The 22,331-nt window shown below is 34.8% G+C and overlaps 5 non-coding genes and 4 pseudogenes across 5 annotated transcripts; all 9 read left to right on the plus strand.

Annotated features, from left to right (window-relative positions):
- Positions 1–1,393: 1,393 nt before the first annotated feature.
- On the plus strand, positions 1,394–1,512 carry LOC132129899 (5S ribosomal RNA). The gene has a single exon (XR_009428653.1). It is a non-coding gene; the product is annotated as a 5S ribosomal RNA (ribosomal RNA).
- Positions 1,513–8,541: 7,029 nt separating this feature from the next.
- LOC132129800 (5S ribosomal RNA) lies at positions 8,542–8,660 on the plus strand (annotated as a pseudogene).
- Positions 8,661–10,761: 2,101 nt separating this feature from the next.
- LOC132129801 (5S ribosomal RNA) lies at positions 10,762–10,880 on the plus strand (annotated as a pseudogene).
- A 1,010-nt stretch (positions 10,881–11,890) lies between these two features.
- On the plus strand, positions 11,891–12,009 carry LOC132129907 (5S ribosomal RNA; annotated as a pseudogene).
- Positions 12,010–13,662: 1,653 nt separating this feature from the next.
- On the plus strand, positions 13,663–13,781 carry LOC132129912 (5S ribosomal RNA; annotated as a pseudogene).
- Positions 13,782–17,020: 3,239 nt separating this feature from the next.
- Positions 17,021–17,139, plus strand: LOC132129891 (5S ribosomal RNA). The gene has a single exon (XR_009428646.1). It is a non-coding gene; the product is annotated as a 5S ribosomal RNA (ribosomal RNA).
- Positions 17,140–18,078: 939 nt separating this feature from the next.
- On the plus strand, positions 18,079–18,197 carry LOC132129815 (5S ribosomal RNA). The gene has a single exon (XR_009428589.1). It is a non-coding gene; the product is annotated as a 5S ribosomal RNA (ribosomal RNA).
- A 917-nt stretch (positions 18,198–19,114) lies between these two features.
- On the plus strand, positions 19,115–19,233 carry LOC132129812 (5S ribosomal RNA). The gene has a single exon (XR_009428586.1). It is a non-coding gene; the product is annotated as a 5S ribosomal RNA (ribosomal RNA).
- A 1,551-nt stretch (positions 19,234–20,784) lies between these two features.
- LOC132129896 (5S ribosomal RNA) lies at positions 20,785–20,903 on the plus strand. The gene has a single exon (XR_009428650.1). It is a non-coding gene; the product is annotated as a 5S ribosomal RNA (ribosomal RNA).
- Positions 20,904–22,331: the final 1,428 nt, after the last annotated feature.

The following is a 22,331-nucleotide window of genomic DNA, read 5'->3' on the forward strand; positions in this document are numbered from 1 at the left end:
ATTTTGCAAAAATAAAATAAAATAAAAAAGAATCAATGCCCGATCTCAGAATCTAAGCAGGTTTGGGCCTGGTTAGTACTTTTGGAATTTTTCAGTAATTATCTAATAATTTAGCAAAAATAAAATAAAATAAAAAAGAATCAATGCCCGATCTCAGAATCTAAGCAGGTTTGGGCCTGGTTAGTACTTTTGGAAATTTTCACTAATTGTCTAATAATCTTGCAAAAAGAAAAAAAAGAAAAAGAGTCAATGCCCAATCTCAGAATCTAAGCAGGTTTGGGCCAGGTTAGTACTTTTGGAAATTTTCACTAATTGTCTAATAATCTTGCAAAAAAAAAAAAAAAGAGTCAATGCCCAATCTCAGAATCTAATCAGGTTTGGGCCAGGTTAGTACTTTTGGAATTTTTCAGTAATTATCTAATAATTTAGCAAAAATAAAATAAAATAAAAAAGAATCAATGCCCGATCTCAGAATCTAAGCAGGTTTGGGTCTGTTTAGAACTTTTGGAAATTTTCACTAATTGTCTAATAATCTTGCAAAAGAAGAAAAAAAAAGAGTCAATGTCTAATCTCAGACTCTAAGCAGGTTTTGGCCAGGTTAGTACTTTTGGATTTTTTCAGTAATTATCTAATAATTTAGCAAAAATAAAATAAAATAAAAAAAAGAGTCAATGCCCAATCTCAGAATCTGAGCAGGTTTGGGCCTGGTTAGTACTTTTGGAATTTTTCACTAATTGTCTAATAATCTTGAAAAAGAAAAAAAAAGTCAAAGAGTTCCTTCCCTACTTATATAATGCAATGGCGATTATAGTGGCTGATCTTTAATGTCAATGTCAATGTCACCTTTATTTATATAGCGCTTTAAACAAAATACATTGCGTCAAAGCAACTGAACAACATTCATTAGGAAAACAGTGTCAATAATGCAAAAATGATAGTTAAAGGCAGTTCATCATTGGATTCAGTGATGTCATCTCTGTTCAGTTAAATAGTGTCTGTGCATTTATTTGCAATCAAGTCAACGATATCGCTGTAGATGAAGTGTCCCCAACTAAGCAAGCCAGAGGCGACAGCGGCAAGGAACCGAAACTCCATCGGTGACAGAATGGAGAAAAAAACCTTGGGAGAAACCAGGCTCAGTTGGGGGGCCAGTTCTCCTCTGACCAGACGAAACCAGTAGTTCAATTCCAGGCTGCAGCAAAGTCAGATTGTGCAGAAGAATCATCTGTTTCCTGTGGTCTTGTCCTGGTGCTCCTCTGAGACAAGGTCTTTACAGGGGATCTGTATCTGGGGCTCTAGTTGTCCTGGTCTCCACTGTCTTTCAGGGATGTAGAGGTCCTTTCTAGGTGCTGATCCAGCATCTTTAAATAGCCCTCTCTTTGCAGCCTCCTTCGCTTATGGCCATACCAACCTGGCTATGCCCAATCTCGTCTGATGTCGGAAGCTAAGCAGGTTTGGGCCTGGTTAGTACTTGGACGGGAGACCGCCTGGGAATACCAGGTGCTGTAAGCTTTTGGGTTTCCTTCCCTACTTGTATAATGCACTGCCGATTATAGTGGCTGATCTTTAAAAAGCCCACTCTTGGCAGCCTCCTTTGCTTATGGCCATACCAACCTGGCTAAGCCCGATCTCGTCTGATCTCGGAATCTAAGCAGGTCTGGGCATGGTTAGTACTTTTGTAAATTTTCACTAATTGCCTAATAATCTTGCAAAAAAAAAGAGTCAATGCCCAATCTCAGAATCTAAGCAGGTTTCGGCCAGGTTAGTACTTTTGGAATTTTTCAGTAATTATCTAATATTTTTGCAAAAAAAAAAAAAAAAAGTCAATGCCGATCTCAGAATCTAAGCAGGATTGGGCCAGGTTAGTAGTTTTGGAAATTTTCACTAATTGTCTAATAATCTTGCAAAAAAAAAAGGATTCAATGCCCAATCTCAGAATCTTAGCATGTTTCGGCCAGGTTAGTACTATTGGAATTTTTCAGTAATTATCTAATAATTTTGCAAAAATAAAATAAAATAAAATGAAAAAAGAGTCAATGCCGATCTCAGAATCTGAGCAGGTTTGAGCCTGTTTAGTACTTTAATCTAAGCAGGTTTCGGCCAGGTTAGTACTTTTGGAATTTTTCAGTAATTATCTGATAATTTTGCAAAAATAAAAATAAAATAAAAAAAGAGTCAATGCTGATCTCAGAATCTGAGCAGGTTTGGGCCTGTTTCGTAGTTTTGGAAATTTTCACTAATTGACTAATAATCTTGCAAAAAAAAAAAAATGAGTCAATGCCCAATCTCAGAATCTAAGCAGGTTTGGGCCAGGTTAGTACTTTTGGAATTTTTCAGTAATTATCTAGTAATTTTGCAAAAATAAAATAACAATAGAGTCAATGCCAATCTCAGAATCTAAGCAGGTTTGGGCCTGTTTAGTACTTTTGGAAACTTCACTAATTGTCTAATAATCTTGCAAAAAAAAAAAAAAAGAGTCAATGCCTAATCTCAGAATCTAAGCAGGTTTGGGGCAGGTTAGTACTTTTGGAATTTTTCAGTAGTTATCTAATAATTTAGCAAAAAGAAAAGAAAAAAAAAAGAAAGTCAATGCCCAATCTCAGAATCTAAGCAGGTTTGGGCCAGGTTAGTACTTTTGGAATTTTTCAGTAATTATCTAGTAATTTTGCAAAAATAAAATAAAAATAGAGTCAATGCCAATCTCAGAATCTAAGCAGGTTTGGGCCTGTTTAGTACTTTTGGAAACTTCACTAATTGTCTAAAATTCTTGCAAAAAAAAAAAAAAAGAGTCAATGCCTAATCTCAGAATCTAAGCAGGTTTGGGCCAGGTTAGTACTTTTGGAATTTTTCAGTAGTTATCTAATAATTTAGCAAAAAGAAAAGAAAAGAAAAAAAGAGTCAATGCCGATCTCAGAATCTAAGCAGGTTTGGGCCAGGTTAGTACTTTTGGATTTTTTCAGTAGTTATCTAATAATTTAGCAAAAAGAAAAAAAGGAGTCAATGCCCAATCTCAGAATCTTAGCATGTTTCGGCCAGGTTAGTACTATTGGAATTTTTCAGTAATTATCTAATAATTTTGCAAAAATAAAATAAAATAAAATGAAAAAAGAGTCAATGCCGATCTCAGAATCTGAGCAGGTTTGAGCCTGTTTAGTACTTTAATCTAAGCAGGTTTCGGCCAGGTTAGTACTTTTGGAATTTTTCAGTAATTATCTGATAATTTTGCAAAAATAAAAATAAAATAAAAAAAGAGTCAATGCTGATCTCAGAATCTGAGCAGGTTTGGGCCTGTTTCGTAGTTTTGGAAATTTTCACTAATTGACTAATAATCTTGCAAAAAAAAAAAAATGAGTCAATGCCCGATCTCAGAATCTAAGCAGGTTTGGGCCAGGTTAGTACTTTTGGAATTTTTCAGTAATTATCTTATAATTTTGCAAAAAAAAAAAGAGTCAATGCCTAATCTCAGAATCTAAGCAGGTTTGGGCCAGGTTAGTACTTTTGGAATTTTTCAGTAATTATCTAATAATTTTGCAAAAATAAAATAAAATAAAAAAGAATCAATGCCGATCTCAGAATCTAAGCAGGTTTGGGCCTGGTTAGTACTTTTGGAATTTTTCAATAATTGTCTAATAATCTTGCAAAAAAAAAAAGGATTCAATGCCCAATCTCAGAATCTTAGCATGTTTCGGCCAGGTTAGTACTATTGGAATTTTTCAGTAATTATCTAATAATTTTGCAAAAATAAAATAAAATAAAATGAAAAAAGAGTCAATGCCGATCTCAGAATCTGAGCAGGCTTGAGCCTGTTTAGTACTTTAATCTAAGCAGGTTTCGGCCAGGTTAGTACTTTTGGAATTTTTCAGTAATTATCTGATAATTTTGCAAAAATAAAAATAAAATAAAAAAAGAGTCAATGCTGATCTCAGAATCTGAGCAGGTTTGGGCCTGTTTCGTAGTTTTGGAAATTTTCACTAATTGACTAATAATCTTGCAAAAAAAAAAAAATGAGTCAATGCCCAATCTCAGAATCTAAGCAGGTTTGGGCCAGGTTAGTACTTTTGGAATTTTTCAGTAATTATCTAGTAATTTTGCAAAAATAAAATAAAAATAGAGTCAATGCCAATCTCAGAATCTAAGCAGGTTTGGGCCTGTTTAGTACTTTTGGAAACTTCACTAATTGTCTAATAATCTTGCAAAAAAAAAAAAAAAGAGTCAATGCCTAATCTCAGAATCTAAGCAGGTTTGGGGCAGGTTAGTACTTTTGGAATTTTTCAGTAGTTATCTAATAATTTAGCAAAAAGAAAAGAAAAAAAAAAGAAAGTCAATGCCCAATCTCAGACTCTAAGCAGGTTTGGGCCAGGTTAGTACTTTTGGAATTTTTCAGTAATTATCTAGTAATTTTGCAAAAATAAAATAAAAATAGAGTCAATGCCAATCTCAGAATCTAAGCAGGTTTGGGCCTGTTTAGTACTTTTGGAAACTTCACTAATTGTCTAATAATCTTGCAAAAAAAAAAAAAAAGAGTCAATGCCTAATCTCAGAATCTAAGCAGGTTTGGGCCAGGTTAGTACTTTTGGAATTTTTCAGTAGTTATCTAATAATTTAGCAAAAAGAAAAGAAAAGAAAAAAAGAGTCAATGCCGATCTCAGAATCTAAGCAGGTTTGGGCCAGGTTAGTACTTTTGGATTTTTTCAGTAGTTATCTAATAATTTAGCAAAAAGAAAAAAAGGAGTCAATGCCCAATCTCAGAATCTTAGCATGTTTCGGCCAGGTTAGTACTATTGGAATTTTTCAGTAATTATCTAATAATTTTGCAAAAATAAAATAAAATAAAATGAAAAAAGAGTCAATGCCGATCTCAGAATCTGAGCAGGTTTGAGCCTGTTTAGTACTTTAATCTAAGCAGGTTTTGGCCAGGTTAGTACTTTTGGAATTTTTCAGTAATTATCTGATAATTTTGCAAAAATAAAAATAAAATAAAAAAAGAGTCAATGCTGATCTCAGAATCTGAGCAGGTTTGGGCCTGTTTCGTAGTTTTGGAAATTTTCACTAATTGACTAATAATCTTGCAAAAAAAAAAAAAATGAGTCAATGCCCGATCTCAGAATCTAAGCAGGTTTGGGCCAGGTTAGTACTTTTGGAATTTTTCAGTAATTATCTAGTAATTTTGCAAAAAAAAAAAGAGTCAATGCCTAATCTCAGAATCTAAGCAGGTTTGGGCCAGGTTAGTACTTTTGGAATTTTTCAATAATTGTCTAATAATCTTGCAAAAAAAAAAAAAAAAAAAAAAAAGAGTCGATGCCTAATTTCAGAATCTAAGCAGGTTTGGGCCAGGTTAGTACTTTTGGAATTTTTCAGTAATTATCTAATAATTTAGCAAAAATAAAATAAAATAAAAAGGAATCAATGCCCGATCTCAGAATCTAAGCAGGTTTTGGCCTGGTTAGTACTTTTTGGAATTTTTCTGTAATTATCTAATAATTTTGCAAAAATAAAATAAAATAAAAAAGAATCAATGCCCGATCTCAGAATCTAAGCAGGTTTGGGCCTGGTTAGTACTTTTGGAATTTTTCTGTAATTATATAATAATTTTGCAAAAATAAAATAAAATAAAAAAAAGAGTCAATGCACAATCTCAGAATCTGAGCAGGTTTGGGTCTTTTTAGTACTTTTGGAAATGTTCACTAATTGTCTAATAATCTTGCAAAAAGAAAAAAAAGAAAAAGAGTCAATGCCCAATCTCAGAATCTAAGCAGGTTTCGGCCAGGTTAGTACTTTTGGAATTTTACAGTAATTATCTAATAATTTTGCAAAAATAAAATAAAATAAAAAAAGAGTCAATGCCGATCTCAGAATCTAAGCAGGATTGGGCCTGGTTAGTACTTTCGGAAATTTTCACTAATTGTCTAATAGTCTTGCAAAAAAAAAAAAAAAAGAGTCAATGCCCAATCTCAGAATCTAAGCAGGTTTGGGCCAGGTTAGTACTTTTGGAATTTTTCAGTAATTATCTAATAATTTTGCAAAAATAAAATTAAAAAAGAGTCAATGCCGATCTCAGAATCTAAGCAGGTTTGGGCCAGGTTAGTACTTTTGGAATTTTTCAGTAATTATCTAATAATTTTGCAAAAATAAAATAAAATTAAAAAAGAGTCAATGCCGATCTCAGAATCTGAGCAGGTTTGGGCCTGTTTAGTACTTTTGGAAATTTTCACTAATTGTCTAATAATCTTGCAAAAAAGTAAATAAATAAAAAGAGTCAATGCCTAATCTCAGAATCTAAGCAGGTTTGGGCCAGGTTAGTACTTTTGGAATTTTTCAGTAATTATCTAATAATTTAGCAAAAATAAAATAAAAGAAAAAAAGAGTCAATGCCGATCTCAGAATCTAAGCAGGTTAGGGCCTGTTTCGTAGTTTTGGAAATTTTCACTAATCGTCTAATAATCTTGCAAAAAAAAAAAAAAAGAGTCAATGCCCAATCTCAGAATCTAAGCAGGTTTGGGCCAGGTTAGTACTATTGGAATTTTTCAGTAATTATCTAATAATTTTGCAAAAATAAAATAAAATGAAAAAAGAGTCAATGCCGATCTCAGAATCTGAGAGCCTGTCCTCCAACCAAAAACGACCATATAGGTCGTTTGTGCAAGCACCTTTTACGACCTATATTTACGTTTTAAAGTTAAGCGCCCTCTAGCGGGCCTAAAAATAATAACAGTATAGCGTTGCGTCTGTCGTCATGAAATGACGTATAACGTCATTACCAATCAAAACGCACGTTTATTTAAATGAAATGCGTGGGCTTTTTACACCGATCTCACAGTATTTCCTACATATTTTACTAAGTGGCTTATTCGTTCGAATGACCACACCTAACCCCACCCCTAAACCTAACCCTCACAGAAATCATGCTAAATTATGATTTATTGAGCATATACACTTTCGTGCACGTCCGTTCCCTGGGATCGAACCCATGATAGCATGATAACATATCAAGGTATAACCCAATAATCTACCAACTGAGCTACACGAAACGCAAATCAGAGTGCAAATAAAAGAGTACAAAACATTAATATGAAAACAACCTTTTGCCGATAGGGGCGCAATTGTAGTATACGCTCTGATGGGTCGTATTTCAGGGATTTGGACAAACGACCTATACGAGCGTATTGGTTGGAGGACAGGTTGGAATCTGAGCAGGTTTGGGCCTGGTTAGTACTTTTGGAAATTTTCAATAATTGTCTAATAATCTTGCAAAAAAAAAAATAATAATAAAAAGAGTCGATGCCTAATCTCAGAATCTAAGCAGGTTTGGGCCAGGTTAGTACTTTTGGAATTTTTCAGTAATTATCTAATAATTTAGCAAAAATAAAATAAAATAAAAAAGAATCAATGCCCGATCTCAGAATCTGAGCAGGTTTGGGTCTGTTTAGTACTTTTGGAAATTTTCACTAATTGTCTAATAATCTTGCAAAAAGAAAAAAAAGAAAAAGAGTCAATGCCCAATCTCAGAATCTAAGCAGGTTTGGGCCAGGTTAGTACTTTTGGAAATTTTCACTAATTGTCTAATAATCTTGCAAAAAGAAAAAAAAGAAAAAGAGTCAATGCCCAATCTCAGACTCTAAGCAGGTTTGGGCCAGGTTAGTACTTTTGGATTTTTTCAGTTATTATCTAATAATTTAGCAAAAATAAAATAAAATAAAAAAAGAGTCAATGCCCAATCTCAGAATCTGAGCAGGTTTGGGCCTGTTTAGTACTTTTGGAAATTTTCAGTAATTGTCTAATAATCTTGCAAAAAAAATAAAAAATAAAAAAAGAGTCAATGCCCGATCTCAGAATCTAAGCAGGTTTGGGCCTGGTTAGTACTTTTGGAATTTTTCACTAATTGTCTAATAATCTTGAAAAAGAAAAAAAAAGTCAAAGAGTTCCTTCCCTACTTATATAATGCAATGGCGATTATAGTGGCTGATCTTTAATGTCAATGTCAATGTCACCTTTATTTATATAGCGCTTTAAACAAAATACATTGCGTCAAAGCAACTGAACAACATTCATTAGGAAAACAGTGTCAATAATGCAAAAATGATAGTTAAAGGCAGTTCATCATTGGATTCAGTGATGTCATCTCTGTTCAGTTAAATAGTGTCAATAGTGCATTTATTTGCAATCAAGTCAACGATATCGCTGTAGATGAAGTGTCCCCAACTAAGCAAGCCAGAGGCGACAGCGGCAAGGAACCGAAACTCCATCGGTGACAGAATGGAGAAAAAAACCTTGGGAGAAACCAGGCTCAGTTGGGGGGCCAGTTCTCCTCTGACCAGACGAAACCAGTAGTTCAATTCCAGGCTGCAGCAAAGTCAGATTGTGCAGAAGAATCATCTGTTTCCTGTGGTCTTGTCCTGGTGCTCCTCTGAGACAAGGTCTTTACAGGGGATCTGTATCTGGGGCTCTAGTTGTCCTGGTCTCCACTGTCTTTCAGGGATGTTGAGGTCCTTTCTAGGTGCTGATCCAGCATCTTTAAATAGCCCTCTCTTTGCAGCCTCCTTCGCTTATGGCCATACCAACCTGGCTATGCCCAATCTCGTCTGATGTCGGAAGCTAACCAGGTTTGGGCCTGGTTAGTACTTGGACGGGAGACCGCCTGGGAATACCAAGTGCTGTAAGCTTTTGGGTTTCCTTCCCTACTTGTATAATGCACTGCCGATTATAGTGGCTGATCTTTAAAAAGCGCACTCTTGGCAGCCTCCTTTGCTTATGGCCATACCAACCTGGCTATGGCCGATCTCGTCTGATCTCGGAATCGAAGCAGGTCTGGGCATGGTTAGTACTTTTGTAAATTTTCACTAATTGCCTAATAATCTTGCAAAAAAAAAAGAGTCAATGCCCAATCTCAGAATCTAAGCAGGTTTCGGCCAGGTTAGTACTTTTGGAATTTTTCAGTAATTATCTAATAATTTTGCAAAAATAAAATAATAAAAAAAAAAAAGTCAATGCCGATCTCAGAATATAAGCAGGATTGGGCCTGGTTAGTACTTTTGGAAATTTTCACTAATTGTCTAATAGTCTTGCAAAAAGTCAATGCCCAATCTCAGAATCTAAGCAGGTTTCGGCCAGGTTAGTACTTTTGGAATTTTTCAGTAATTATCTGATAATTTTGCAAAAATAAAATAAAAATAAAAAAAGAGTCATGTCTGATCTCAGAATCTGAGCAGGTTTGGGCCAGGTTAGTACTATTGGAATTTTTCAGTAATTATCTAATAATTTTGCAAAAATAAAATAAAATAAAAAAGAATCAATGCCCGATCTCAGAAGCTAAGCAGGTTTGGGCCTGGTTAGTACTTTTGGAAATTTTCTTTAATTATCTAATAATCTTGCAAAAAAAAAAAAAAAGAGTCAATGCCGATCTCAGAATCTGAGCAGGTTTGGGCCTGGTTAGTACTTTTGGAAATTTTCAATAATTGTCTAATAATCTTGCAAAAAAAATAATAATAATAAAAAGAGTCGATGCCTAATCTCAGAATCTAAGCAGGTTTGGGCCAGGTTAGTACTTTTGGAATTTTTCAGTAATTATCTAATAATTTAGCAAAAATAAAATAAAATAAAAAAGAATCAATGCCCGATCTCAGAATCTGAGCAGGTTTGGGTCTGTTTAGTACTTTTGGAAATTTTCACTAATTGTCTAATAATCTTGCAAAAAGAAAAAAAAGAAAAAGAGTCAATGCCCAATCTCAGAATCTAAGCAGGTTTGGGCCAGGTTAGTACTTTTGGAAATTTTCACTAATTGTCTAATAATCTTGCAAAAAGAAAAAAAAGAAAAAGAGTCAATGCCCAATCTCAGACTCTAAGCAGGTTTGGGCCAGGTTAGTACTTTTGGATTTTTTCAGTTATTATCTAATAATTTAGCAAAAATAAAATAAAATAAAAAAAGAGTCAATGCCCAATCTCAGAATCTGAGCAGGTTTGGGCCTGTTTAGTACTTTTGGAAATTTTCAGTAATTGTCTAATAATCTTGCAAAAAAAATAAAAAATAAAAAAAGAGTCAATGCCCGATCTCAGAATCTAAGCAGGTTTGGGCCTGGTTAGTACTTTTGGAATTTTTCACTAATTGTCTAATAATCTTGAAAAAGAAAAAAAAAGTCAAAGAGTTCCTTCCCTACTTATATAATGCAATGGCGATTATAGTGGCTGATCTTTAATGTCAATGTCAATGTCACCTTTATTTATATAGCGCTTTAAACAAAATACATTGCGTCAAAGCAACTGAACAACATTCATTAGGAAAACAGTGTCAATAATGCAAAAATGATAGTTAAAGGCAGTTCATCATTGGATTCAGTGATGTCATCTCTGTTCAGTTAAATAGTGTCAATAGTGCATTTATTTGCAATCAAGTCAACGATATCGCTGTAGATGAAGTGTCCCCAACTAAGCAAGCCAGAGGCGACAGCGGCAAGGAACCGAAACTCCATCGGTGACAGAATGGAGAAAAAAACCTTGGGAGAAACCAGGCTCAGTTGGGGGGCCAGTTCTCCTCTGACCAGACGAAACCAGTAGTTCAATTCCAGGCTGCAGCAAAGTCAGATTGTGCAGAAGAATCATCTGTTTCCTGTGGTCTTGTCCTGGTGCTCCTCTGAGACAAGGTCTTTACAGGGGATCTGTATCTGGGGCTCTAGTTGTCCTGGTCTCCACTGTCTTTCAGGGATGTTGAGGTCCTTTCTAGGTGCTGATCCAGCATCTTTAAATAGCCCTCTCTTTGCAGCCTCCTTCGCTTATGGCCATACCAACCTGGCTATGCCCAATCTCGTCTGATGTCGGAAGCTAACCAGGTTTGGGCCTGGTTAGTACTTGGACGGGAGACCGCCTGGGAATACCAAGTGCTGTAAGCTTTTGGGTTTCCTTCCCTACTTGTATAATGCACTGCCGATTATAGTGGCTGATCTTTAAAAAGCGCACTCTTGGCAGCCTCCTTTGCTTATGGCCATACCAACCTGGCTATGGCCGATCTCGTCTGATCTCGGAATCGAAGCAGGTCTGGGCATGGTTAGTACTTTTGTAAATTTTCACTAATTGCCTAATAATCTTGCAAAAAAAAAAGAGTCAATGCCCAATCTCAGAATCTAAGCAGGTTTCGGCCAGGTTAGTACTTTTGGAATTTTTCAGTAATTATCTAATAATTTTGCAAAAATAAAATAATAAAAAAAAAAAGTCAATGCCGATCTCAGAATATAAGCAGGATTGGGCCTGGTTAGTACTTTTGGAAATTTTCACTAATTGTCTAATAGTCTTGCAAAAAGTCAATGCCCAATCTCAGAATCTAAGCAGGTTTCGGCCAGGTTAGTACTTTTGGAATTTTTCAGTAATTATCTGATAATTTTGCAAAAATAAAATAAAAATAAAAAAAGAGTCATGTCTGATCTCAGAATCTGAGCAGGTTTGGGCCAGGTTAGTACTATTGGAATTTTTCAGTAATTATCTAATAATTTTGCTAAAATAAAATAAAAAAGAATCAATGCCCGATCTCAGAAGCTAAGCAGGTTTGGGCCTGGTTAGTACTTTTGGAAATTTTCTTTAATTATCTAATAATTTTGCAAAAATAAAATAAAATAAAAAAAGAGTCAATGCCCAATCTCAGAATCTGAGCAGGTTTGGGCCTGTTTAGTACTTTTGGAAATTTTCACTAATTGTCTAATAATCTTGCAAAAAAAAAAAGAGTCAATGCCCGGTCTCAGAATCTAAGCAGGTTTGGGTCTGGTTAGTACTTTTGGAGTTTTTCACTAATTGTCTACTAATCTTGAAAAAGAAAAAAAAGAGTCAAAGAGTTCCTTCCCTACTTATATAATGCAATGGCGATTATAGTGGCTGATCTTTAAATAGCCCTCTCTTTGCAGCCTCCTTCGCTTATGGCCATACCAACCTAGCTATGCCCAATCTTGTCTGATTTCGGAAGCTAAGCAGGTTTGGGCCTGGTTAGTACTTGGATGGGAGACCGCCTGGGAATACCAGGTGCTGTAAGCTTTTGGGCTTCCTTCCCTACTTGTATAATGCACTGCCGATTATAGTGGCTGATCTTTAAATAGCCCACTCTTTGCAGCCTCTTTTGCTTATGGCCATACCAACCTGGCTATGCCCGATCTCGTCTGATCTCGGAATCTAAGCAGGTTTGGGCCTGGTTAGTACTTTTGAAAATTTTCTCTAATTGCCTAATGATCTTGCAAAAAAAAAAAAAAGAGTCAATGCTCAATCTCAGAATCTGAGCAGGTTTGGGCCTGTTTAGTACTTTTGGAAATTTTCACTAATTATCTAATAATCTTGCAAAAAATAAAATAAAATAAAAAGAGTCAATGCCTAATCTCAGAATCTAAGCAGGTTTGGGCCAGGTTAGTACCTTTGGAATTTTTCAGTAATTATCTAATAATTTTGCAAAAATAAAATAAAATAAAAAAGAATCAATGCCCGATCTCAGAATCTGAGCAGGTTTGGGTCTGTTTAGTACTTTTGGAAATTTTCACTAATTGTCTAATAGTCTTACAAAAAAAAAAAAAAAAGTCAATGCCCAATCTCAGAATCTAAGCAGGTTTCGGCCAGGTTCGTACTATTGGAATTTTTCAGTAATTATCTGATAATTTTGCAAAAATAAAAATAAAATAAAAAAAGAGCCAATGCTGATCTCAGAATCTGAGCAGGTTTGGGCCTGTTTCGTAGTTTTGGAAATTTTCACGAATTGACTAATAATCTTGCAAAAAATATATAAAAAAAGAGTCAATGCCCGATCTCAGAATCTAAGCAGGTTTGGGCCTGGTTAGTACTTTTGGAATTTTTCACTAATTGTCTAATAATCTTGAAAAAGAAAAAAAGAGTCAGAGTTCCTTCCCTACTTATATAATGCAATGGCGATTATAGTGGCTGATCTTTAAATAGCCCTCTCTTTGCAGCCTCCTTCGCTTACGGCCGTACCAACCTGGCTATGCCCAATCTCGTCTGATTTCGGAAGCTAAGCAGGTTTGGGCCTGGTTAGTACTTTTGGAAATTTTCACTAATGGTCTAATAATCTTGCAAAAAAATAAATAAAAAGAGTCAATGCCTAATCTCAGAATCTAAGCAGGTTTGGGCCAGGTTAGTACTTTTGGAAATTTTCACTAATTGTCTAATAATCTTGCAAAAAAAAAAAAAAAGAGTCAATGCCCAATCTCAGAATCTAAGCAGGTTTGGGCCAGGTTAGTACTTTTGGAAATTTTCACTAATTGTCTAATAATCTTGCAAAAAAAAAAAAAAAGAGTCAATGCCCAATCTCAGAATCTAAGCAGGTTTTGGCCAGGTTAGTACTTTTGGAATTTTTCAGTAATTATCTAATATTTTTGCAAAAATAAAATAAAATAAAAAAGAATCAATGCCCGATCTCAGAATCTAAGCAGGTTTGGGCCTGGTTAGTACTTTTGGAAATTTTCTTTAATTATCTAATAATCTTGCAAAAAAAAAAAAAAAGAGTCAATGCCCGATCTCAGAATCTAAGCAGGTTTGGGTCTGGTTAGTACTTTTGGAATTTTTCACTAATTGTCTACTAATCTTGAAAAAGAAAAAAAGAGTCAAAGAGTTCCTTCCCTACTTATATAATGCAATGGCGATTATAGTGGCTGATCTTTAAATAGCCCTCTCTTTGCAGCCTCCTTCGCTTACGGCCATACCAACCTGGCTATGCCCAATCTTGTCTGATTTCGGAAGCTAAGCACGTTTGGCCCTGGTTAGTACTTGGATGGGAGACCGCCTGGGAATACCAGGTGCTGTAAGCTTTTGGGTTTCCTTCCCTACTTGTATAATGCACTGCCGATTATAGTGGCTGATCTTTAAATAGCCCACTCTTTGCAGCCTCCTTTGCTTATGGCCATACCAACCTGGCTATGCCCGATCTCGTCTGATCTCGGAATCTAAGCAGGTTTGGGCCTGGTTAGTACTTTTGGAAATTTTCTCTAATTGCCTAATGATCTTGCAAAAAAAAAAAAAGAGTCAATGCCCAATCTCAGAATCTAAGCAGGTTTCGGCCAGGTTAGTACTTCTGGAAATTTTCACTAATTATCTAATAATATTGCAAAAATAAAATAAAATAAAAAAAAGAGTCAATGCCGATCTCAGAATCTGAGCAGGTTTGGGCCTGTTTAGTACTTTTGGAAATTTTCACTAATTGTCTAATAATCTTGCAAAAAAAAATAAATAAATGAAAAGAGTCAATGCCTAATCTCAGAATCTAAGCAGGTTTGGGCCAGGTTAGCACTTTTGGAATTTTTCAGTAATTATCTAATAATTTAGCAAAAATAAAATAAAATAAAAAAAGAGTCAATGCCGATCTCAGAATCTAAGCAGGTTAGGGCCTGTTTCGTAGTTTTGGAAATTTTCACTAATTGTCTAATAATCTTGCAAAAAAAAAAAAAAGAGTCAATGCCCAATCTCAGAATCTAATCAGGTCTGGGCCAGGTTAGTACTTTTGGAATTTTTCAGTAATTATCTAATAATTTTGCAAAAATAAAATAAAATAAAAAAGAATCAATGCCCGATCTCAGAATCTATGCAGGTTTGGGCCTGGTTAGTACTTTTGGAATTTTTCTGTAATTATCTAATAATTTTGCAAAAATAAAATAAAATAAAAAAACAGTCAATGCCCAATCTCAGAATCTGGGCAGGTTTGGGTCTGGTTAGTACTTTTGGAAATTTTCACTAATTGTCTAATAGTCTTGCAAAAAAAAAAAAAAGTCAATGCCCAATCTCAGAACCTAAGCAGGTTTCGGCCAGGTTCGTACTATTGGAATTTTTCAGTAATTATCTGATAATTTTGCAAAAATAAAAATAAAATAAAAAAGAGCCAATGCTGATCTCAGAATCTGAGCAGGTTTGGGCCTGTTTCGTAGTTTTGGAAATTTTCACTAATTGACTAATAATCTTGCAAAAAATAAATAAAAAAAGAGTCAATGCCCGATCTCAGAATCTAAGCAGGTTTGGGCCTGGTTAGAAATTTTGGAATTTTTCACTAATTGTCTAATAATCTTGAAAAAAAAAAAAAGAGTCAAAGAGTTCCTTCCCTACTTATATAATGCACTGCCGATTATAGTTGCTGATCTTTAAAAAGCCCACTCTTGGCAGCCTCCTTTGCTTATGGCCATACCAACCTGGCTATGCCCGATCTTGTCTGATCTCGGAATCTAAGCAGGTTTGGGCCAGGTTAGTACTTTTGGAAATTTTCACTAATTGTCTAATAATCTTGCAAAAAAAAAAAAAAGAGTCAATGCCCAATCTCAGAATCTAAGCAGGTTTGGGCCAGGTTAGTACTTTTGGAATTTTTCAGTAATTATCTAATAATTTTGCAAAAATAAAATAAAAAAAGAGTCAATGCCGATCTCAGAATCTGAGCAGGTTTGGGCCTGTTTAGTACTTTTGGAAATTTTCACTAATTGTCTAATAATCTTGCAAAAAAAAAAAAAAAAAAAAAGAGTCAATGCCCAATCTCAGAATCTAATCAGGTTTGGGCCAGGTTAGTACTTTTGGAATTTTTCAGTAATTATCTAATAATTTTGCAAAAATAAAATAAAATAAAAAAGAATCAATGCCCGATCTCAGAATCTAAGCAGGTTTGGGTCTGGTTAGTACTTTTGGAAATTTTCTCTAATTGCCTAATGATCTTGCAAAAAAAAAAAAAGAGTCAATGCCCAATCTCAGAATCTAAGCAGGTTTCGGCCAGGTTAGTACTTTTGGAATTTTTCAGTAATTATCTAATAATATTGCAAAAATAAAATAAAATAAAAAAAGAGTCAATGCCGATCTCAGAATCTGAGCAGGTTTGGGCCTGTTTAGTACTTTTGGAAATGTTCACTAATTGTCTAATAATCTTGCAAAAAAAATAAAAAAAATAAAAAGAGTCAATGCCTAATCTCAGAATCTAAGCAGGTTTGGGCCAGGTTAGTACTTTTGGAATTTTTCAGTAATTATCTAATAATTTAGCAAAAATAAAATAAAATAAAAAAAGAGTCAATGCCGATCTCAGAATCTAAGCAGGTTAGGGCCTGTTTCGTAGTTTTGGAAATTTTCACTAATTGTCTAATAATCTTGCAAAAGAAAAAAAAAGAGTCAATGCCCAATCTCAGAATCTAAGCAGGTTTGGGCCAGGTTAGTACTATTGGAATTTTTCAGTAATTATCTAATAATTTTGCAAAAATAAAATAAAATGAAAAAAGAGTCAATGCCGATCTCAGAATCTGAGCAGGTTTGAGACTGTTCAGTACTTTTGGAAATTTTCACTAATTGTCTAATAATCTTGCAAAAAAAAAAAAAGAGTCAATGCCCAATCTCAGAATCTAATCAGGTCTGGGCCAGGTTAGTACTTTTGGAATTTTTCAGTAATTATCTAATAATTTTGCAAAAATAAAATAAAATAAAAAAGAATCAATGCCCGATCTCAGAATCTAAGCAGGTTTGGGCCTGGTTAGTACTTTTGGAATTTTTCTGTAATTATCTAATAATTTTGCAAAAATAAAATAAAATAAAAAAAGAGTCAATGCCCAATCTCAGAATCTGAGCAGGTTTGGGTCTGTTTAGTACTTTTGGAAATTTTCACTAATTGTCTAATAGTCTTGCAAAAAAAAAAAAAGAAAGTCAATGCCCAATCTCAGAATCTAAGCAGGTTTCGGCCAGGTTCGTACTATTGGAATTTTTCAGTAATTATCTGATAATTTTGCAAAAATAAAATAAAAAAAGAGCCAATGCTGATCTCAGAATCTGAGCAGGTTTGGGCCTGTTTCGTAGTTTTGGAAATTTTCACTAATTGACTAATAATCTTGCAAAAAATAAATAAAAAAAGAGTCAATGCCCGATCTCAGAATCTAAGCAGGTTTGGGCCTGGTTAGTACTTTTGGAATTTTTCACTAATTGTCTAATAAATCTTGAAAAAGAAAAAAAGAGTCAAAGAGTTCCTTCCCTACTTATATAATGCAATGGCGATTATAGTGGCTGATCTTTAAATAGCCCTCTCTTTGCAGCTTCCTTCGCTTACGGCCGTACCAACCTGGCTATGCCCAATCTCGTCTGATTTCGGAAGCTAAGCAGGTTTGGGCCTGGTTAGTACTTGGATGGGAGACCGCCTGGGAATACCAGGTGCTGTAAGCTTTTGGGTTTCCTTCCCTATTTGTATAATGCACTGCCGATTATAGTGGCTGATCTTTAAATAGCCCACTCTTTTAGCCTCCTTTGCTTATGGCCATAAAACCTGGCTATGCCCGATCTCGTCTGATCTCGGAATCTAAGCAGGTTTGGGCCTGGTTAGTACTTTTGGAAATTTTCACTAATTGCCTAATAATCTTGCAAAAAAAAAAAAAGAGTCAATGCCCAATCACAGAATCTAAGCAGGTTTCGGCCAGGTTAGTACTTTTGGAATTTTTCTTTAATTATCTAATAATTTTGCAAAAATAAAATAAAATAAAAAAGAATCAATGCCCGATCTCAGAATCTAAGCAGGTTTGGGCCTGGTTAGTACTTTTGGAATTTTTCTTTAATTATCTAATAATTTTGCAAAAATAATATAAAATAAAAAAAGAGTCAATGCCCAATCTCAGAATCTGAGCAGGTTTGAGCCTGTTTAGTACTTTTGGAAATTTTCACTAATTGTCTAATAATCTTGCAAAAAAATAAACAAAATAAAAAGAGTCAATGCCTAATCTCAGAATCTAAGCAGGTTTGGGCCAGGTTAGTACATTTGGAATTTTTCAGTAATTATCTAATAATTTAGCAAAAATAAAATAAAATAAAAAAAGAGTCAATGCCGATCTCAGAATCTAAGCAGGTTAGGGCCTGTTTCATAGTTTTGGAAATTTTCACTAATTGTCTAATAATCTTGCAAAAAATAAAAAATAAATTAAAAAAAAGTCAATGCCATATCTCAGAATCTAAGCAGGTTTGGGCCTGGTTAGTACTTTTGGAATTTTTCACTAATTGCCTAATAATCTTGCAAAAGAAAAAAAGAGTCAAAGAGTTCCTTCCCTACTTGTATGATGCAATGGCGATTATAGTGGCTGATCTTTAAATAGCCCTCTCTTTGCAGCCTCCTTCGCTTACAGCCATACCAACCTGGCTATGCCCAATCTCGTCTGATTTTGGAAGTTAAGCAGGTTTGGGCCTGGTTAGTACTTGGATGGGAGACCGCCTGGGAATACCAGGTGCTGTAAGCTTTTGGGTTTCCTTCCCTACTTGTATAATGCACTGCCGATTATAGTGGCTGATCTTTAAATAGCCCACTCTTTGCAGCCTCCTTTGCTTATGGCCATAGCAACCTGGCTATGCCCGATCTCGTCTGATCTCAGAATCTAAGCAGGATTGGGCCTGGTTAGTACTTTTGGAAATTTTCACTAATTGCCTAATAATCTTACAAAAAAAAAAAAAGAGTCAATGCCCAATCTCAGAATCTAAGCAGGTTTCGGCCAGGTTAGTACTTTTGGAATTTTTCAGTAATTATCTAATAATTTTGCAAAAATAAAATAAAATAAAAAAAGAGTCAATGCCGATCTCAGAATCTAAGCAGGATTGGGCCTGGTTAGTACTTTCGGAAATTTTCACTAATTGTCTAATAGTCTTGCAAAAAAAAAAAAAAAGAGTCAATGCCCAATCTCAGAATCTAAGCAGGTTTGGGCCAGGTTAGTACTTTTTGAATTTTTCAGTAATTATCTAATAATTTTGCAAAAAAAAAAAAAAAAGAGTCAATGCCTAATCTCAGAATCTAAGCAGGTTTGGGCCAGGTTAGTACTTTTGGAATTTTCAGTAATTATCTAATAATTTAGCAAAAATAAAAGAAAAGAAAAAAAGAGTCAATGCCTATCTCAGAATCTAAGCAGGTTTGGGCCAGGTTAGTACTTTTGGAATTTTCAGTAATTATCTAATAATTTTGCAAAAATAAAATAAAAAAAGAGTCAATGCCGATCTCAGAATCTGGGCAGGTTTGGGCCTGGGTAGTACTTTTGGAATTTTTTACTAATTGCCTAATAATCTTGCAAAAGAAAAAAAGAGTCAAAGAGTTCCTTCCCTACTTGTATGATGCAATGGCGATTATAGTGGCTGATCTTTAAATAGCCCTCTCTTTGCAGCCTCCTTCGCTTACGGCCATACCAACCTGGCTATGCCCAATCTCGTCTGATTTTGGAAGTTAAGCAGGTTTGGGCCTGGTTAGTACTTGGATGGGAGACCGCCTGGGAATACCAGGTGCTGTAAGCTTTTGGGTTTCCTTCCCTACTTGTATAATGCACTGCCGATTATAGTGGCTGATCTTTAAATAGCCCACTCTTTGCAGCCTCCTTTGCTTATGGCCATAGCAACCTGGCTATGCCCGATCTCGTCTGATCTCAGAATCTAAGCAGGATTGGGCCTGGTTAGTACTTTTGGAAATTTTCACTAATTGCCTAATAATCTTGCAAAAAAAAAAAAAGAGTCAATGCCCAATCTCAGAATCTAAGCAGGTTTCGGCCAGGTTAGTACTTTTGGAATTTTTCAGTAATTATCTAATAATTTTGCAAAAATAAAATAAAATAAAAAAAGAGTCAATGCCGATCTCAGAATCTAAGCAGGATTGGGCCTGGTTAGTACTTTCGGAAATTTTCACTAATTGTCTAATAGTCTTGCAAAAAAAAAAAAAAGAGTCAATGCCCAATCTCAGAATCTAAGCAGGTTTGGGCCAGGTTAGTACTTTTTGAATTTTTCAGTAATTATCTAATAATTTTGCAAAAATAAAATAAAAAAAGAGTCAATGCCGATCTCAGAATCTGGGCAGGTTTGAGCCTGTTTAGTACTTTTGGACATTTTCACTAATTGTCTAATAATCTTGCAAAAAAAAAAAAAAAGAGTCATGTCTGATCTCAGAATCTGAGCAGGTTTGGGCCAGGTTAGTACTTTTGGAATTTTCAGTAATTATCTAATAATTTAGCAAAAATAAAAGAAAAGAAAAAAAGAGTCAATGCCTATCTCAGAATCTAAGCAGGTTAGGGCCTGGTTAGTAGTTTTGGAAATTTTCACTAATTGTCTAATAATCTTGCAAAAAAAAAAAAAAGAGTTAATGCCCAATCTCAGAATCTAAGCAGGTTTCGGCCAGGTTAGTACTTTTGGAATTTTTCAGTAATTATCTGATAATTTTGCAAAAATAAAAATAAAATAAAAAAAGAGTCAATGCTGATCTCAGAATCTGAGTAGGTTTGGGCCTGTTTCGTAGTTTTGGAAATTTTCACTAATTGTCTAATAATCTTGCAAAAGAAGAAAAAAAAAAGAGTCAATGTCTAATCTCAGACTCTAAGCAGGTTTGGGCCAGGTTAGTACTTTTGTAATTTTTCTGTAATTATCTAATAATTTTGCAAAAATAAAATAAAATAAAAAAGAGTCAATGCCTAATCTCAGAATCTAAGCAGGTTTGGGCCTGGTTAGTACTTTTGGAAATTTTCACTAATTGTCCCATAATCTTGCAAAAAAAAAAAAAAAAAAAAGAGTCAATGCCCGATCTCAGAATCTAAGCAGGTTTTGGCCTGGTTAGTACTTTTGGAATTTTTTACTAATTTTCTAATAATTTTGCAAAAATAAAATAAAATAAAAAAAGAGTCAATGCCCAATCTCAGAATCTAAGCAGGTTTGGGCCTGGTTAGTACTTTTGGAATTTTTCACTAATTGTCTACTAATCTTGAAAAAGAAAAAAAGAGTCAAATAGTTCCTTCCCTACTTATATAATGCAATGGCGATTATAGTGGCTGATCTTTAAATAGCCCTCTCTTTGCAGCCTCCTTCGCTTATGGCCATACCAACCTGGCTATGCCCAATCTTGTCTGATTTCGGAAGCTAAGCAGGTTTGGGCCTGGTTAGTACTTGGATGGGAGACCGCCTGGGAATACCAGGTGCTGTAAGCTTTTGGGTTTCCTTCCCTACTTGTATAATGCACTGCCGATTATAGTGGCTGATCTTAAAATAGCCCACTCTTTGCAGCCTCATTTGCTTATGGCCATACCAACCTGGTTATGCCCGATCTCGTCTGATCTCGGAATCTAAGCAGGTTTGGGCCTGGTTAGTACTTTTGTAAATTTTCAGTAATTATCTAATAATCTTGCAAAAAAAAAAAAAAGAGTCAATGCCCAATCTCAGAATCTAAGCAGGTTTAGGCCAGGTTAGTACTTTTGGAATTTTTCAGTAATTATCTAATAATTTTGCAAAAATAAAAAAAAAATTAAAAAAGAGTCAATGCCAATCTCAGAATCTGAGCAGGTTTGGGCCTGTTTAGTACTTTTGAAATTTTCACTAATTGTCTAATAATCTTGCAAAAAAATAAACAAAATAAAAAGAGTCAATGCCTAATCTCAGAATCTAAGCAGGTTTGGGCCAGGTTAGTACTTTTGGAATTTTTCAGTAATTATCTAATAATTTAGCAAAAATAAAATAAAATAAAAAAAGAGTCAATGCCGATCTCAGAATCTAAGCAGGTTAGGGCCTGTTTCATAGTTTTGGAAATTTTCACTAATTGTCTAATAATCTTGCAAAAAATAAATAAAAAAGAGTCAATGCCCGATCTCAGAATCTAAGCAGGTTTGGGCCTGGTTAGTACTTTTGGAATTTTTCACTAATTGTCTAATAATCTTGAAAAAGAAAAAAAAGAGTCAAAGAGTTCCTTCCCTACTTATATAATGCACTGCCGATTATAGTGGCTGATCTTTAAAAAGCCCACTCTTGGCAGCCTCCTTTGCTTATGGCCATACCAACCTGGCTATGCCCGATGTCGTCTGATCTCGGAATCTAAGCAGGTTTGGGCCTGTTTAGTACTTTTGGAAATTTTCACTAATTGTCTAATAATCTTGCAAAAAAAAAATAAAAAGAGTCAATGCCTAATCTCAGAATCTAAGCAGGTTTGGGCCAGGTTAGTACTTTTGGAATTTTTCAGTAATTATCTAATAATTTAGCAAAAATAAAATAAAATAAAAAAAGAGCCAATGCCGATCTCAGAATTTAAGCAGGTTAGGGCCTGTTTCGTAGTTTTGGAAATTTTCACTAATTGTCTAATAATCTTGCAAAAAATAAATAAAAAAAGAGTCAATGGCCGATCTCAGAATCTAAGCAGGTTTGGGCCTGGTTAGTACTTTTGGAATTTTTCACTAATTGTCTAATAATCTTGAAAAACAAAAAAAGAGTCAAAGAGTTCCTTCCCTACTTATATAATGCACTGCCGATTATAGTGGCTGATCTTTAAAAAGCCCACTCTTGGCAGCCTCCTTTGCTTATGGCCATACCAACCTGGCTATGCCCGATCTCGTCTGATCTCAGAATCTAAGCAGGTTAGGGCCAGGTTA

The sequence above is a fragment of the Carassius carassius genome, chromosome 46 (genome assembly GCF_963082965.1).
Source record: "Carassius carassius chromosome 46, fCarCar2.1, whole genome shotgun sequence".
Classification (NCBI taxonomy): domain Eukaryota; kingdom Metazoa; phylum Chordata; class Actinopteri; order Cypriniformes; family Cyprinidae; genus Carassius; species Carassius carassius.